At 42.5% G+C, this 14686-nt stretch overlaps 1 protein-coding gene across 1 annotated transcript in view; it reads right to left on the reverse strand.

Moving 5' to 3' along the window:
* ADAM22 (ADAM metallopeptidase domain 22) overlaps positions 1–14686 on the reverse strand; it is a 144494-nt gene that overhangs the window by 75020 nt on the left and 54788 nt on the right. The gene's annotated exons all lie outside the window — the stretch shown is intronic.

The following is a 14686-nucleotide window of genomic DNA, read 5'->3' on the forward strand; positions in this document are numbered from 1 at the left end:
CCTCCAATGGAGTTACACACTGCATGGGATACGTTGATTTTTAATACCAGAAGACAGGACAAGGAAAACTGAGGGGGTTTGTCTTCATAGATGGTTCAAAACGAGCCACTGATAATGATTTTAATTCAACAGACTTTTCTATTTGCTGCTAAAAGAAAACAGTAAGGAAGTTAGGTGAACTTTAAAAAAAAAAAAAAAGGCAGAAGGATGAGAAACCAGTTGGAGTCACTCCTACAGCACGCTGTATCTGAGGGAAAATGGCAGCTGCCTCTGTCAGACTCCTAAGGACACAACGGCATAATAGTGAAATGACCTTGTAATACCAATATGGTGAGCTCAGGATCGTGCTAAATGGGTAAGCAAAGCCATCAGCCGCAGGAGCTGCACCCCGCCTTCGCCTCACGGCCAGCTCCACCCGGTGCGCAGCTCAGGCGGGCGGCGGGCGCAGTGCTGTCCCCGGGCTGCCAGGGCAGGCCTCCGCCAGGGCCCGTCCCTCATGCCCGCTCCACCCCAGAGCCCAGCAGCTTTAGCAGTGTCAGAGGAAAATGCTCTGGGCGACGGCAAATTCAGCCTCAAAAGTACACAAGGCTTTGGAACAAACACTGAAGAGAAAAAACAATCAGACCCGAGGCAAACATATGTAAGTTAAACGCACGCTGTATTTATCAAGACTCTTCATGCTAAGCCAGTCAGATCCTCTCCCTCATAAGTTATTTTCTAGGCAAGTAAATCATCTACGTCAGAAATTTCACTAAACATTTTCCAAGATCACAAAATTTTATTGATATGAAATCTGTATAAAGATTTGATACTGTCCCATCTAAGAGGTGATTAAACTGGAAAAGTTGAAAAACTAATACAGAAAACATGACAACAGACATGCTGACTGAGAGGACAGGAAGCAACAAGCACAAACCTTCTTGGCAGAAGAGGAAAAATTGAATGTTTCTCCTTCAAACAGCAGAACATCTAGGATAGGGGCGAACTGACCTGCTGTGGGAGGGCAAGGACAGCAGCGCGCAGCCGAGGCAGCAGCCGCTCAGCTTTCCACAGCTTCGCCCTGGCTAAACAGTCAGCAGGGTCATGGACTCTTTTGCTCATGTAGGCACTGGTGGCCGCCCACAGCGAGCCCCAAGTGGGACAAGGTTGGTAGAATGGGTCCTTCTATATCAGCCCTACAAACTGTCAGCTTTGTATTTGCATTAATAACCCACGCACAAAAACCAGGAGCGTTCTAATGAAATATGCTGATAACGCTAAGTTGGAAAGCATGGGGAATAAAGACTGAAAAAAATCCCACAGGAAAGAGCTGGATGATCTTCAGGACTGGATATTAGAAATAGGATCAAATTCAATTGTACAAACAGCAAATTTATGCACTTAAGGGCTGGAAGGAATTTCTATTATGTTATTTTGGAGGGCCTGGTTTATAAGGAAGAGCGACATGACTGCACTTGTTTCTGGCAAAATAATTTGCTAGATCAATAGGTGTCTTCCTGAAAAACACAACTGTCATCCCAGAATACATCAAAGACAACGTATTTCCAGTCAAACCGAGGTAAGATTAATACCACTGTCCAAAGGAGACCTCTTTTCAAATATTGCGAACAGGTACTGGACAGCTTTGCTTAGAAAGTTTAATTATCCAGAAGCACGGAAAGGCTCCTGAGATAACCAGGGAATGCTCCTGAAGTCTAGCAAAAAAAATGAGTTGTGAGGGGATCTGAATGCACCAGGGTTTATATACCAAGATGTAAAGGTAGCTAATTAGGCTATAGAAGATTCTGGCAGAACCTGAAATGTACACAGACTGTCAATGAGTCAATGGAAACTGCGTGTTAAAAAAAGACTTTGTATCTCAGTGCAAGCGGCAGAGGCAATAAAAAGAGGGATGCTAATACATTTCTGAATGGGAGCATCCATTGGACAACTGTCCATGAAGATGAGGTCCCCTCAGTCACAGGGAGTTCATGGCTAGTTGCTGCTGAAAGCAGGAGGCCTAGGTGTCCCCTCAGTAGCAAGCGTTGAACCTACCTTGTGTCAGCATTAGCACTTATCGAAATACACTTGGTGTCAGTACTGGCACTTGTCAAAGTACACTTGGGAGGGTTCAACAAACCCATGTTTTTGCTGTATTAGGTAATTCAAGTCCCTTGTGAAGAGGTACAATGAGCCCCAGAGCTGATGCAAGGGAGGGAAAATACCTGAGCCGCTGTAAATAGGGGAGGAAGAAAGGGCAAGCAACTCCGTCAGCCACTGCAGAACTGGCGTGATCAGCTGCCCCCAGATTTGCCCTCTAGGATCGCCTTAATTCAGGTCAGGCCTGTATACCTATATTGATGCTTTGCACAGCAGCCTGCAAGTGACCGATTATTGAGGAGCACCTAAAAGAGATGCTGTTGTTTGAGTTACTGATTAGAATCCTCTAATTCCTCTTGGAGGTGAATATTAAATATTTAGGATACTCATCCACCTGGCAGAAGCTCAAAGGCTTCTAAGGTCTGTATGCCTTTTCCAGATTTAGAAATGTAGACAGATGCTCTCTCAAAATGTATTTAGTTTAGCTTGCTTAAGTTAGATATATAGTTTCTCAGCATTCACTACACTTTCTTTCCAGCAAAAGTCCATGCTTCTACAGGTTTACTAAAGCTACCGCTATAACTTAGAGTTCTACTTTTACTCTCAGCTATTTCTGGGGGACTCAGTTAAGCTAAGGTCATCCTCGGTTTTATGCCAAGGAAGGTGCAAGAGACTATAAAGTGTAAAATATTAAAGTAAGTATACAGTACCAAAGACAGAGTTCAAACAGAATGACTTAGCTCGGAGGGAGTTTACAGTTGTATTCGGAAGGATGACAAGGAGATGCACAGGGTCTTCTCAAGTCGGTCCAATAAAATTACTGCTTTTTAAAAGATACTGCTGTTAATGTTTTTATGTTCTGGAAGATCATATGTTATGTTCACAAAGATCTGGAAATTGTGTCTGGCATGAGAAAACAAAGAGATTGATCATTCTCTGCCTTATACAACGCAAGAACTAGGAAGTAACAGAACAGGCCAGTAAGCTCAAAACTAATAAAAAGAGACCCTTTCTGGCACAGCCCCTGGTTACAACGTGGAACCTCTCGCCACAGGAAAGTATGGACGCTGGAGGTCTGTACCGGTTCTGTCTTGGAATGGACAAGTTAATGGACATAACTGAGGGCTGCCAAACGCACAGAAATTGTACCTGACTCAGAAAGTCTTGGAGTCCTGAAAAAGAATTGTAACTGACTCAGAAAGTCTTGGAGTCCTGGAAAAGGACTTTGGGCAAGCGTCATACACACTTGTTCTGCTCTTCTGCTCCTCCTTCAGCATCTGCCTCGGGCCACTGAGACAGGACGGTATTGGGTCAGAAAATAGAAGGAGGAGCTATGGGGACAGACTGAGGCAGTAGTGCTTGTCCACTAGGAAAGGGGGCATCCGGCACCTAGTGCCCCCCTCTGTGGGGTGCGTAGTATGTGTCTGGAATTTAGTTTCTCCTGCTTGGTCCCTACTTGCAGGACAAAAGGGCTGGGAATGGCTGGGGAGCCGCTGGCATTCCCCCGCCTCTCAGGGTCTGTCGCAGGTACCTGGGTTCCCAAAATGAGCCTGTCTGGAAGGGAAACGCCATGGGGTCACCAGCCTGCATAGCTCCTGGGGACCGAGCCCAGGGCTTACAAACAGAGCACAGGTCTGAAATTTGAAGACATTTATAAAGCCTACCCTAAGTAACGTCAGGCAGGATATATCTGGGAACATTTTATCAGTAGAAAAATCCACAAATGATGCCATGTTATGCTTTATTATTATTATTATGACTCACTGCACAGAAAATATAATAAAAAACACAACACTCTTGCAGATCCAATAATACAATCAGTGCTATTACAAACTAAGCTGCAACCTAAGAATTACAGAGTCTTAGAAACGTATGCCAAAAGATATGCTTCTCTCATGAAATCACCTCATAGGTGGAGTAATGTTTTGTCTTCAGTATCAAAGAGGCACATAACTGTGCAACTTTAATAAAAGCCATTACTTAAAAAAAAAAAAAAAAGCTATAGTGAAACACTTGTGAAACACAATGAAAATTATTTAAGCAACACAAGACACTGAGCATTCAGCATTAAAATAATATGCATTTCAACATAAATCATGCAACCCCTTCCTATGGTAGAGATGAAATAGGAATAACTAGCTTGTCTGCCAATCTATCCTAAAAGCCATCTGTCCTGGTTTGGCCCAAACCAGGCCAATTAGTCTTAAAGAAACCAAGGTCACTGCTAAATTCCTCACTGCTTACAAGTGAAGAGCCGAAGGGGGTTGTACCTGCAGGGAGGAGTGGACGGGGCAGGTGACCCAGGATTGACCGGCAAGGTATTCCATCCCATAATGTCATTCTCACTTTCCTGCTTATCACTAACCCACTGCCTCCTGGAGGTGGGGCCCAGGAGGGAGGGGCCCTCCTGTCTCCCACTGATTGGTACCAGCTTTGCCAAATCTCCAGTTAAAAGCCTGCAGGTGTGATGGCAGGGGAGCTATTGCATTTTCCCCTCTGCCTGTGCTGGGGGAGCAACTTTGCCTGAGGAGGATTTCCAAGCTCTCAGTCTTGGTTTTGTATATATTTGTATATATTTGATTATTTCTATTATTATTGTTATTATACTCTTTTTCATTATTATAGTTTATTAAAACTGTTTTAACTTTCCAACCCATAAGTCTCTCTCCCTTTTCCCTTTCCCTTTCCCTTAGGGGGGGGGGAGAGGGTTAACAGAGAGCATCTGCCACCTGGTTAATAGCTGGCCCAGCTTTAAACAGTGACAGATTTATTGGCACCCAACGTGGGGCTCGAGAGAAGCTCCAACAGGTTGCTCTGATAAGTTGAATCCTGGCTCTGGTGGGAGGAGACACAGAGAGCTCAGCTAAGAGAACATCAGATTTCTTCCTTTGAGATTTACGAGGGGTTGGAAAGTTAAAACAGATAGTGAAGATGGTGATGTCATTTTTGAATGCTGTGTTATCTCGTCTTTTTATGGAGTTTCTTTCACAATTGAGTATTGCAATGATGCCTTACCTGCCGTGGGCACTGTGTTATTGCTTGCTTCTTATGAATGTTTACATGCAGTTTAGCAGTGGGCGCTGGTCGAAATGTATTGTTTTGGTATGGGGTTTGATACTGATTTATGCTGTGATGAACTGGGCAGTTACTATTCCGATCTCTTATCTCTATGACACAATGATGGGCAGCTTTAATCGCGAACCAGTAGCAGCAACTTCATCTGCATGCTCCAGGCGTCCTTTAGCTGATTCTGTTAATGATTACACTTCCAGTTCTACTTCGGGAAATAGTATCTTCTCCTTTTCTGCTAAGCTGATTCCACTAGATTTTGCGAAATTAGGATGGTGCTGTCTAGGTGGTATGTTTTTATTTTTGGTTGTCCTGAATGTGTTTCTGATGTGGGATAAGATTAAATATCGGTGCAGGGACAGTTGTAGGTATTATGCAGCCACCTCAGACCCTACAGTGTGTACTGCCGATACAGCCACTAAACCCACTGAAACCTTGGCAGCCTGCACCACAGCTGCTACACCCCCCAAGATGGCCACTGCAGCTACTCAGACTCTCAGCACTCCCACGACAGCCACTGCATCTACTCAGACCCCAGCATCTATCGAATCTGTACCAATTGCTCCTGTAACCAGGAAGAAATACCAAAAGAAATCAGCTCGTGAAGTGAAGGATGATGACTCAGAGCCTTCTAAGGCAGAGCCATCATATGACCCAGGTGAGGGCCCTTCTCAGGCAGAGTTAGGGCCTGACACAGATGGGGGTTTCCTCAATCGTCCTTTTAAAGCAGACCCATCATACAAGAAAGGTCCTTCTAAAGCAGAACTATCACAAGAGGACTCGGACGTAGAGATAACCTACCACTCCTTATCCCTGAAGGACCTGAGAAATATAAGGAAAGACTTCAGCCGTTATGATGGTGAACCTATTATTACCTGGTTGCTCCGATGCTGGGATAATGGGGCAGAGAGCATGCAATTAGATGGCAGAGAAGCCAGACAGCTGGGATCCCTGTCCAGAGATGGTGGTATTGATAAAGCGCTTGCAAGAAAGTCAAACACTATCAGTCTCTGGAGGCGACTCTTGTCAGCTGTAAAGAGCAGGTATCCCTATAAAGATGATGTTATGAGCCACCTAAGCAAATGGACCACTATAGAAAAAGGTATTAACTACCTTAGAGAACTAGCTGTGCAAGAGATCATTTATAGACACCCACGGGACATTGTAGATCCTGTAGATCCTGATGAAGTGGAATGCAACCGATCCATGTTCCAGAATGTCGTGAAGAATGCTCCACCGACATATACCCATACATTGTCAATATTAGTATGGGGAGAAGATGATATGGCACGTTCTACTGTGGGTGAAATGGCTAACTGTATGCGACAGTATGAAGATAGTATTTCTTCCCCACTGCAGGCCCGTGTCTCGGCTGTGGAAAAACTGACTAAGGAAAACAAGGACTCATTTAAACAACTGTCAGACAAACTGTCCAGGATCGAGAATAAACTTGACTCTCTACCTACACAGGCGCGCGTTGCAGCTGTTAGGAGAAAACGCTCTCCTACAGGACCAGCTCAAAGGAAACAGAACACATCACGAGGTATCCTGTGGTTTGCCCTGCGTGGTTATGGGGAGGACATGAACAGATGGCATGGACAACCTACCAGTACCCTACAGGCACGAGTACGTGAGTTGCAAGCTAACAGAAATACCAGAGAGAATTTTTCTAGGAGGATGGCTGCTCCAGTTACCAGTGAGCAGGACCCCAGCCAGGGTAGATGGGCCTCAAATCACTTTTTCCCAAGTGTGAATAGGAGAAATGAAGGTCCAGTCCCTGTGAGCAGCACGAATCCATTTCTTAATTGAGGTGACAAGTGCTGAAGAAGCCCCACCATATAATGAACTACCAGAGGATGAGAAGCAGTATGCCCTGTTCACCGATGGATCCTGCCGTCTTCTAGGAAAGCATCGGAAGTGGAAAGCTGCTGTATGGAGTCCCATACGACGAGTCACAGAAGCCGCAGAAGGACAAGGTGAATCAAGTCAATTTGCAGAGGTAAAAGCCATCCAGCTGGCTTTAGACATTGCTGAACGAGAAAAGTGGCCAAGACTGTATCTCTATACTGACTCAAGGATGGTAGCAAATGCCTTGTGGGGGTGGTTAAAGCAGTGGAAGCGAAGCAACTGGCAGCGCAAAGGGAAACCTATTTGGGCTGCTGAATTGTGGCAAGATATTGCTGCTCGGCTAGAGAAACTAGTCGTGAAGGTACGTCATGTAGATGCTCACGTACCTAAAAGTCTGGCAACTGAGGAACATCTAAACAACCAACAAGCGGATCAAGCTGCTAAAGTGTTCCAAATAGATTTGGACTGGGAACATAAAGGTGAACTATTTTTAGCTCGGTGGGCTCATGACACTTCAGGTCATCAAGGGAGAGATGCAACATATAGATGGGCTCGTGACCGAGGGGTGGAGTTAACCATGGACTCTATTGCACAGGTTATCCATGATTGTGAAACATGCGCCGCAATTAAGCAAGCCAAACGGTTAAAACCTTTGTGGTATGGGGGGCGGTGGTTGAAATATAAATATGGGGAGGCCTGGCAAATTGACTATATCACACTCCCTCAAACCCGCCAGGGTAAACGTTATGTGCTTACCATGGTGGAGGCGACCACCGGATGGTTGGAAACATACTCTGTGCCCCATGCCACTGCCCGGAACACTATCCTGGGCCTCGAAAAGCAAATGTTGTGGCGACACGGCACGCCAGAGAGAATTGAGTCGGACAATGGGACTCATTTCAAAAACAGTCTCATAGACAACTGGGTCAAAGAGCATGGCATCGAATGGGTATATCACATCCCCTATCATGCACCAGCCTCTGGGAAAATTGAACTGTATAATGGGCTGTTAAAAACTACCCTGAAAGCAATGGGGGGTGGAACCTTTAAAAACTGGGATAAGCATCTGGCACAAGCTACCTGGTTAGTTAACACCAGGGGATCTATCAATCGAGCTGGCCCTGCTCAGTCAGACCTTCTACATACAGTAGAAGGAGATAAAGTCCCTGTGGTGCATGAAAGGAATCTATTGGGAAAAACTGTCTGGATTCTTCCTGTAACGGGCAAAGGTAAACCCATTCGTGGGATTGCTTTTGCTCAGGGACCTGGATGTACTTGGTGGGTGATGTTGCAAGATGGTGAAGTCCGATGTGTCCCTGAAGGTGATCTGATTCTGGGTGAGACTACTTAATTCTGAACTGTATGTTGTTACTGCATAAGTGTCTTTTAGGTTAAGACAGTGGTGATGAGACCGGAGCTAGCTTCATCAAGTGGCGTCCAGTAACCTCCTCGAGTCTGACATCTTTAACCTGCAACCCGTGGGCACGAACCATGACAAAAGAGAGACTGCTAGCCAGAAAGACTGCTGAGAGACTGCTAACCAGATGGAAACCCACAATCCTGAACCAAATGAACTTGATGGACTTTTTGCATAAAGATGAATCATAAACTAGTGATATGTATATCTATATTTGAAAATGAAAAGGTAGTGGTGATCTGAGTATGACATGAATGGTATGGAATAAGGGGTGGAATGTCCTGGTTTGGCCCAAACCAGGCCAATTAGTCTTAGAGAAACCAAGGTCACTGCTAAATTCCTCACTGCTTACAAGTGAAGAGCCGAAGGGGGTTGTACCTGCAGGGAGGAGTGGACGGGGCAGGTGACCCAGGATTGACCGGCAAGGTATTCCATCCCATACATGTCATTCTCACTTTCCTGCTTATCACTAACCCACTGCCTCCTGGAGGTGGGGCCCAGGAGGGAGGGGCCCTCCTGTCTCCCACTGATTGGTACCAGCTTTGCCAAATCTCCAGTTAAAAGCCTGCAGGTGTGATGGCAGGGGAGCTATTGCATTTTCCCCTCTGCTCATGCTGGGTGGAGCTGCTGCATTTTCCCCTCTGCCCATGCTGGGGGAGTAACTTTGCCTGAGGAGGATTTCCAAGCTCTCAGTCTTGGTTTTGTATATATTTGTATATATTTGATTATTTCTATTATTATTGTTATTATACTCTTTTTCATTATTATAGTTTATTAAAACTGTTTTAACTTTCCAACCCATAAGTCTCTCTCCCTTTTCCCTTTCCCTTTCCCTTAGGGGGGGGGGAGAGGGTTAACAGAGAGCATCTGCCACCTGGTTAATAGCTGGCCCAGCTTTAAACCGTGACACCATCTTTGTCAGTTTAAGTAGTAATTTAGGTATTAATTATAAAGAAAATCTGAATGTGAAAAAGCAACAGACTATAAAAAAAAAATCTTCGAAATACAAGGGATGTAGAAAATTACAGTGAAAAAAATCTACACTATAAAAGACAGTACTGCAGAATTAGATTTTCAGAAACATTCACTGAGGCATTGATACAAATTCTTTGAAAAGGCATGTCAAAGACCTGCATGTGTTAAGACCTAAAAATAAAACATTTCACAGGAAAGAAGCACATGTGATCTGTGGCCTTTACAAGGAAAAAACAGTCATGCTAATAATAGCAATTCTGTTTTCAGAGTTCTGTTATTTTTAAAATGTACACAAATCAAGTAGTGTAGTTTTGTTTACAGTAGCATCATTTTTTGGAGCATTATCTAAACTCACAACCATATGAGTCCATCCCATACAAACCCAATAGCCCAAGGGCCAGAACAAAACATGAACAAGCTCCTCTCTGCTCTTCCAGCTCTCTGAAATAGTCACAACAATAGTAGACAGGGGAGGTAATCTTTTAGAAGAGCCTGTCTTGTACACCAAGGAAGAGAAGCCAGGTTGATTATTATCATGTAACAAGGACCAAGAAAGTAGAAAACTAGATGAGAGGGAACAGAAGGGATGTTTCTATCGGCCAGTCAGTAAGAGTACAAGGGACAATTAGCATTGCCTCGCATTACAACATGGTCTTAAAACATTTTCATTATTAACCATGAGCTAACTAAAAAATACAGCAAAATAATCTCAAAAAAGCCACTTAGCTGGCAGATTTCTGTATCTGACTAGCTAGGACATTTTAATTCTCCTTTATCCTCATACCTACTCAAACACTTTCTCTCTCCTCATACACGATCCTTCCTTGCACTTCAGGGGGGATTAGCTATCTCCATACTTCATGAATCTATCTGCCTTAATAGCCACAGCTCTAAAACTTTCATCCCCTCCTTCCCCTCAAAAGAATTGCTGAATTTCTTTTTATGTGGATAGTTAATTTAATGACTGTATCTGTTAAGTTAGCCAAATGGACTAATCAATCAGAATTAGGTAGCTTCTCTTAGATATGTGAGCAGTTTTCACAGTGCCTACTTAGAAGAAGAAAAAACAACTGAGAAAAACAGAGCTGGTTCTTGTCTGCACAAATTGAAGCTTCTCCCCTTTTTTAAATAGTCTTACTGTGCTTTCCTGTTCTTCTTGTTGCTGATATGAAGGGGAGAGAAGAGAAAGTAATTTCTTGATGTTTCTACTCCTACTGACTATTTAGGACTTTCTCCAAAAAGGAATTAGGGACTTACGAATGGGTTGAGTCCTCAAGGGATTAGACACAAATGTTGACTCGTACCCAATCTCAGTCCTTTCCTGGAGCTTAATTTCACATTTCAGTAACAAAGAATGATACACAACTTGAATCTCTGATGAAGTTTCTTCCAAATACTAACATTTGCTCATTTTTTTCCTCTCCAGGACTTCTCTCGTAGATCCCTAATGCCATCTGACTTGAAAATACACTTAGTCCCTTTCTCCCTTAATAGCTAATTTGCCTGCGGGACACAAGAGTAACTGTCCTGCACCCTACTGCAGACACCAAACTGCAGAGCAACTCTGCAGCCCTGCGCAGGGCCTCCACCTCTAGCATCAGACATGAAGTTTTACAACTCTGCATGAAGAGCATGTGTTTGATTTACTGGATTGGCTTTATTTCTTGATGGAAAAGGTTTAAGCAGGTTGAAGACATTCTTGCTTAGTTTCACTACATTTCTACTATGCACATGGTTCCTATTACAGGCATAAAAAAGGAGAGAGGACACAACAAAAGCTGCAAGGACAACCTGTAAAGCAACAGTGCCGGTGTGGCCATATCCTGATGCTGGACAAGCCTTGTGCACATGAACTGTACCTGAAGTACATCCAGCTCTCACTGCCAGCAGGCATTTTGTGGTGCCACTGCCCATCTACAGTTACTACACCATGGACTTTTTGGCCCATCCCTTTCAACCTTTGCAGTTCAGTCTGATCTCCTCTATCTAAATGACCATATGGGCAATTTTATGAGAAATCACTGTAAATGTGGTATGTAATGATGAACAGATACTGCTTGTATTTTCGAGGGAAAAAAACTAAGTTTATATTTACGTTTGGCAGCTAAGAAGAGAGATACTTACAAACTAATCATTTACTGACTCATATCACCACACATTTATTTCTTTTCGCTATGTTTTAATGAAATCTGAATACAGCTTCCTACCCCAACAAAGTAAGAATAAGACAAACCCAAAGCAGCTCTGAAATCACAATTTCAGATTCTATTTTTATTGCAACTTAAATATAATCAAATTATCGTTAATATTTCTTGCATCAATATTAACATTTCTTAAATGAATCTCTAAATTGATAAATAACATCTGATACAATATAGAATGAATTTTTTTTAAATAAAGCATTTTAAAACATTTTGTGGCACAAGTACTGCAAAGGGCACAAATTCAATACAGCAGTTAATTCATCCTGCTGGTGATGGAGGGAAGGTGATTAGTCTTCTCTTTCAGACAACAGGGAGATTTAATGTACTGCCCTAACAAGGAACCTACACCCCCACACACAGAGATTCTTCCCAGTATCCAAGGGGAGACACTGCTACTCAAGATGCCATAATGACAAACTAGAGACTTTAAGAAACATAAAGAGTAGATGGTAGCTGTTTGCAAGACTCCTGTCAGGCAGAAAGATTAAATCGGATTTTTCTAGCTCTAAACTTCTGTTTTCACAGCCAGAGTTGAAAGCAGTCTGGGCAAGGTTCACCTGCTCTGCTCCTTACCTAGTTTTCCTTACAGTAGTGATGGCAATGCAAGTGTCAATAAAACCTCACTCTGCTTTCACTGATGAATAATTTACACCAGTATATCTTAAGGCAATTACTTTTTTTCCTACAGAAATTTCAAAAGGATCCCTATTAAAATGATCAGATATTTTTAGACCATATTCATAGCACTACTACAAAGTAGCTTCCTCAATGCCAGTCTGTAAGTACGCTTGTCAAGATAAATTTAAATTTAATAAAGTCAAGATAAAATTAACTTGTATTTGAGAAGACGGTAAATTAATAATAAAGGGAAGAGGCAAGCACACGAGAGGCATAGGTTACACATTTTCCTGCACAAATCTACTAGTGTGGTCTAATCCTAGTTTTTAATATGCCTCTTGATGCAGTCAAGCTGTTTTACACCATATGGAAAATCACTTCCCAGGTAAACTTACTTGTAAGTTTAAGCACGTTTCAACCCAACTCTTTGTTCATATTTGTGTATTGTCCACAAACACTATATTAAAAGAAAAAAGATGCAAAATTAAATGTTTAAACGTTATAAAATATCAACCATCTCAATGTGGCCCTGACATGACTTTATGCTATTAAATACAGGCATATATATTTTGCACAGGACACCTCTATCATTCAGTGAATGGATGTTACTAAATATTTTTATTTGGCAGCTTCCTTCAAGATTTGCCCTCAAATTTTAGTTACTGTATATATCATTTTGCCCTGAAGCAAATACACAAATTATTCCTGTACTCACAGGCATTTCCATTATGCTCTTTCGAAGTATTTGCAAAACACAAATACCGAGTCTTCTACATAATTTCCCCTCAGGAGATCAGGTGTTAGCATTTTCCTCAATACTACAAAGCTGTGAAGTATCTGTTTGTTTTGGGTGCCCAGTCTGAAACTTCACAGAACTATATATTGTAGAAACACAATATATTTTTCATCATAACACATTTCAGATGCATCCTGCCCTGCATCGCTCACGGGGCACCCAAAGAACAATGGACAGTCACTAGAGAAAATGGTGATGGCACCACTTTGGGGGAGATTTTTCCTGAGCCATGCTGGAAATCCCTGTCAAACGACCAGGCACCACCACTTGCTTTGCACATATGCACTTCCCAAGCCACTAACGGGTAAACTGGGACTGTCCAGCAAACTGCCGCATTGCCAGCACAGCCTTGCTTCACTCCCAGACTACCTTACTTTGGCAACAAATAGTATCTGATTAAACAAATAAAATAAAAAAACTTAAGCTGCATAAAATAGGAATACAAAGGAGGCAAATTATGGTCTCCCCTAGCTCCTGCCTGTTTCGTCTTCTCCTTCCAAACTCCCTATAGCCGTAACCCACCTCTTCTGTCCTCGGGTCCCCTCTGCCTGGCCACATTCCTACTCGTCCTCTCTTCCCCAGCCCATCACCCTTTCTTACCAATGAGCATTTCAATGCCGCTGCTTCCCGCTTCTGCATGATGCCAAGAAAGACCAGCAAAGGAGTCAGTATCTCTTCAAGGTTACATTTACAGTTTGGCACTAACACTGAACACATCCATCCTAATATGTGCATCCTTAATGACAGCAAAGCTTTCCCCCACTGGGCTGTCATTTCTTTTATAAGCACTTAGGATGATCACCCCCTTACACTCATGGTTACCTGCTGTTAGAACTTGCATTTTATACTGAAATTTGAAATGTTGCTCATGCCCCAAGAATTTTTTATGTAGTAATCACCAAGAAGAATAATTTCTTCTAAACAGTGTGCATTTTTATATAATTAAAGAGTATTACCATATATGGATTGAAAAATTATGGAGAAGTTTGCTTTTATTGTTAATCTAATAAATGCATCAACCGTTCAAGTACCTGAGATGTTTCAGAAATGAGATCATTAAAAATGGTTACCACTACTTTTATTTTTGTTCACAAAACATGTGAACCTTAGAAAAGGGTATACCTGAAAATAGCTTTAATTCAAAAGACAGTAAACCTTAAATCTAGGAACTAATTCGCTTCTAGAAACCATTCTGATGGAGATGGTCTGCTAGAATTTCAAGAAGATGATAGAAATGGGCTTGAAACTACAAAGACATTGAAAAAAGCCTGTTATTGGTAGAGGGGCTAAGGAAAAATGAGTCATGATGTGAAAAATATCTACAATGGCAGGCAAATTAAAGAGCAAGAAACTGAAAGTACAGGTACTTGCTGTAGCACTGTAATCTCTCTCTTGATAAAGAAGGTCCATTTTAATAGCACAGAACATTGTGTGGAGTGAAAGTCAAAGGTCTCACACTGCATTTGTGCATGAGCCACGGTTTCAGTCTGAAATCATGCAAACAAATCCAAATGCACAGTTAAGGCAGACAAGGAAAGGAGTCTCTTGAAGAAGCAGACTGTGTTACTAGGAAAATCTCACAGAACATCTGCACACAACAAATGACACAAAGCGTTGTGAACTAAAATTCATGGCTCATCTTAAAAAATGAATGAAGAGTGGGAAGACAAGAGTCCCTTA

This window comes from Nyctibius grandis, chromosome 7 (genome assembly GCF_013368605.1).
Source record: "Nyctibius grandis isolate bNycGra1 chromosome 7, bNycGra1.pri, whole genome shotgun sequence".
Lineage (NCBI taxonomy): Eukaryota > Metazoa > Chordata > Aves > Nyctibiiformes > Nyctibiidae > Nyctibius > Nyctibius grandis.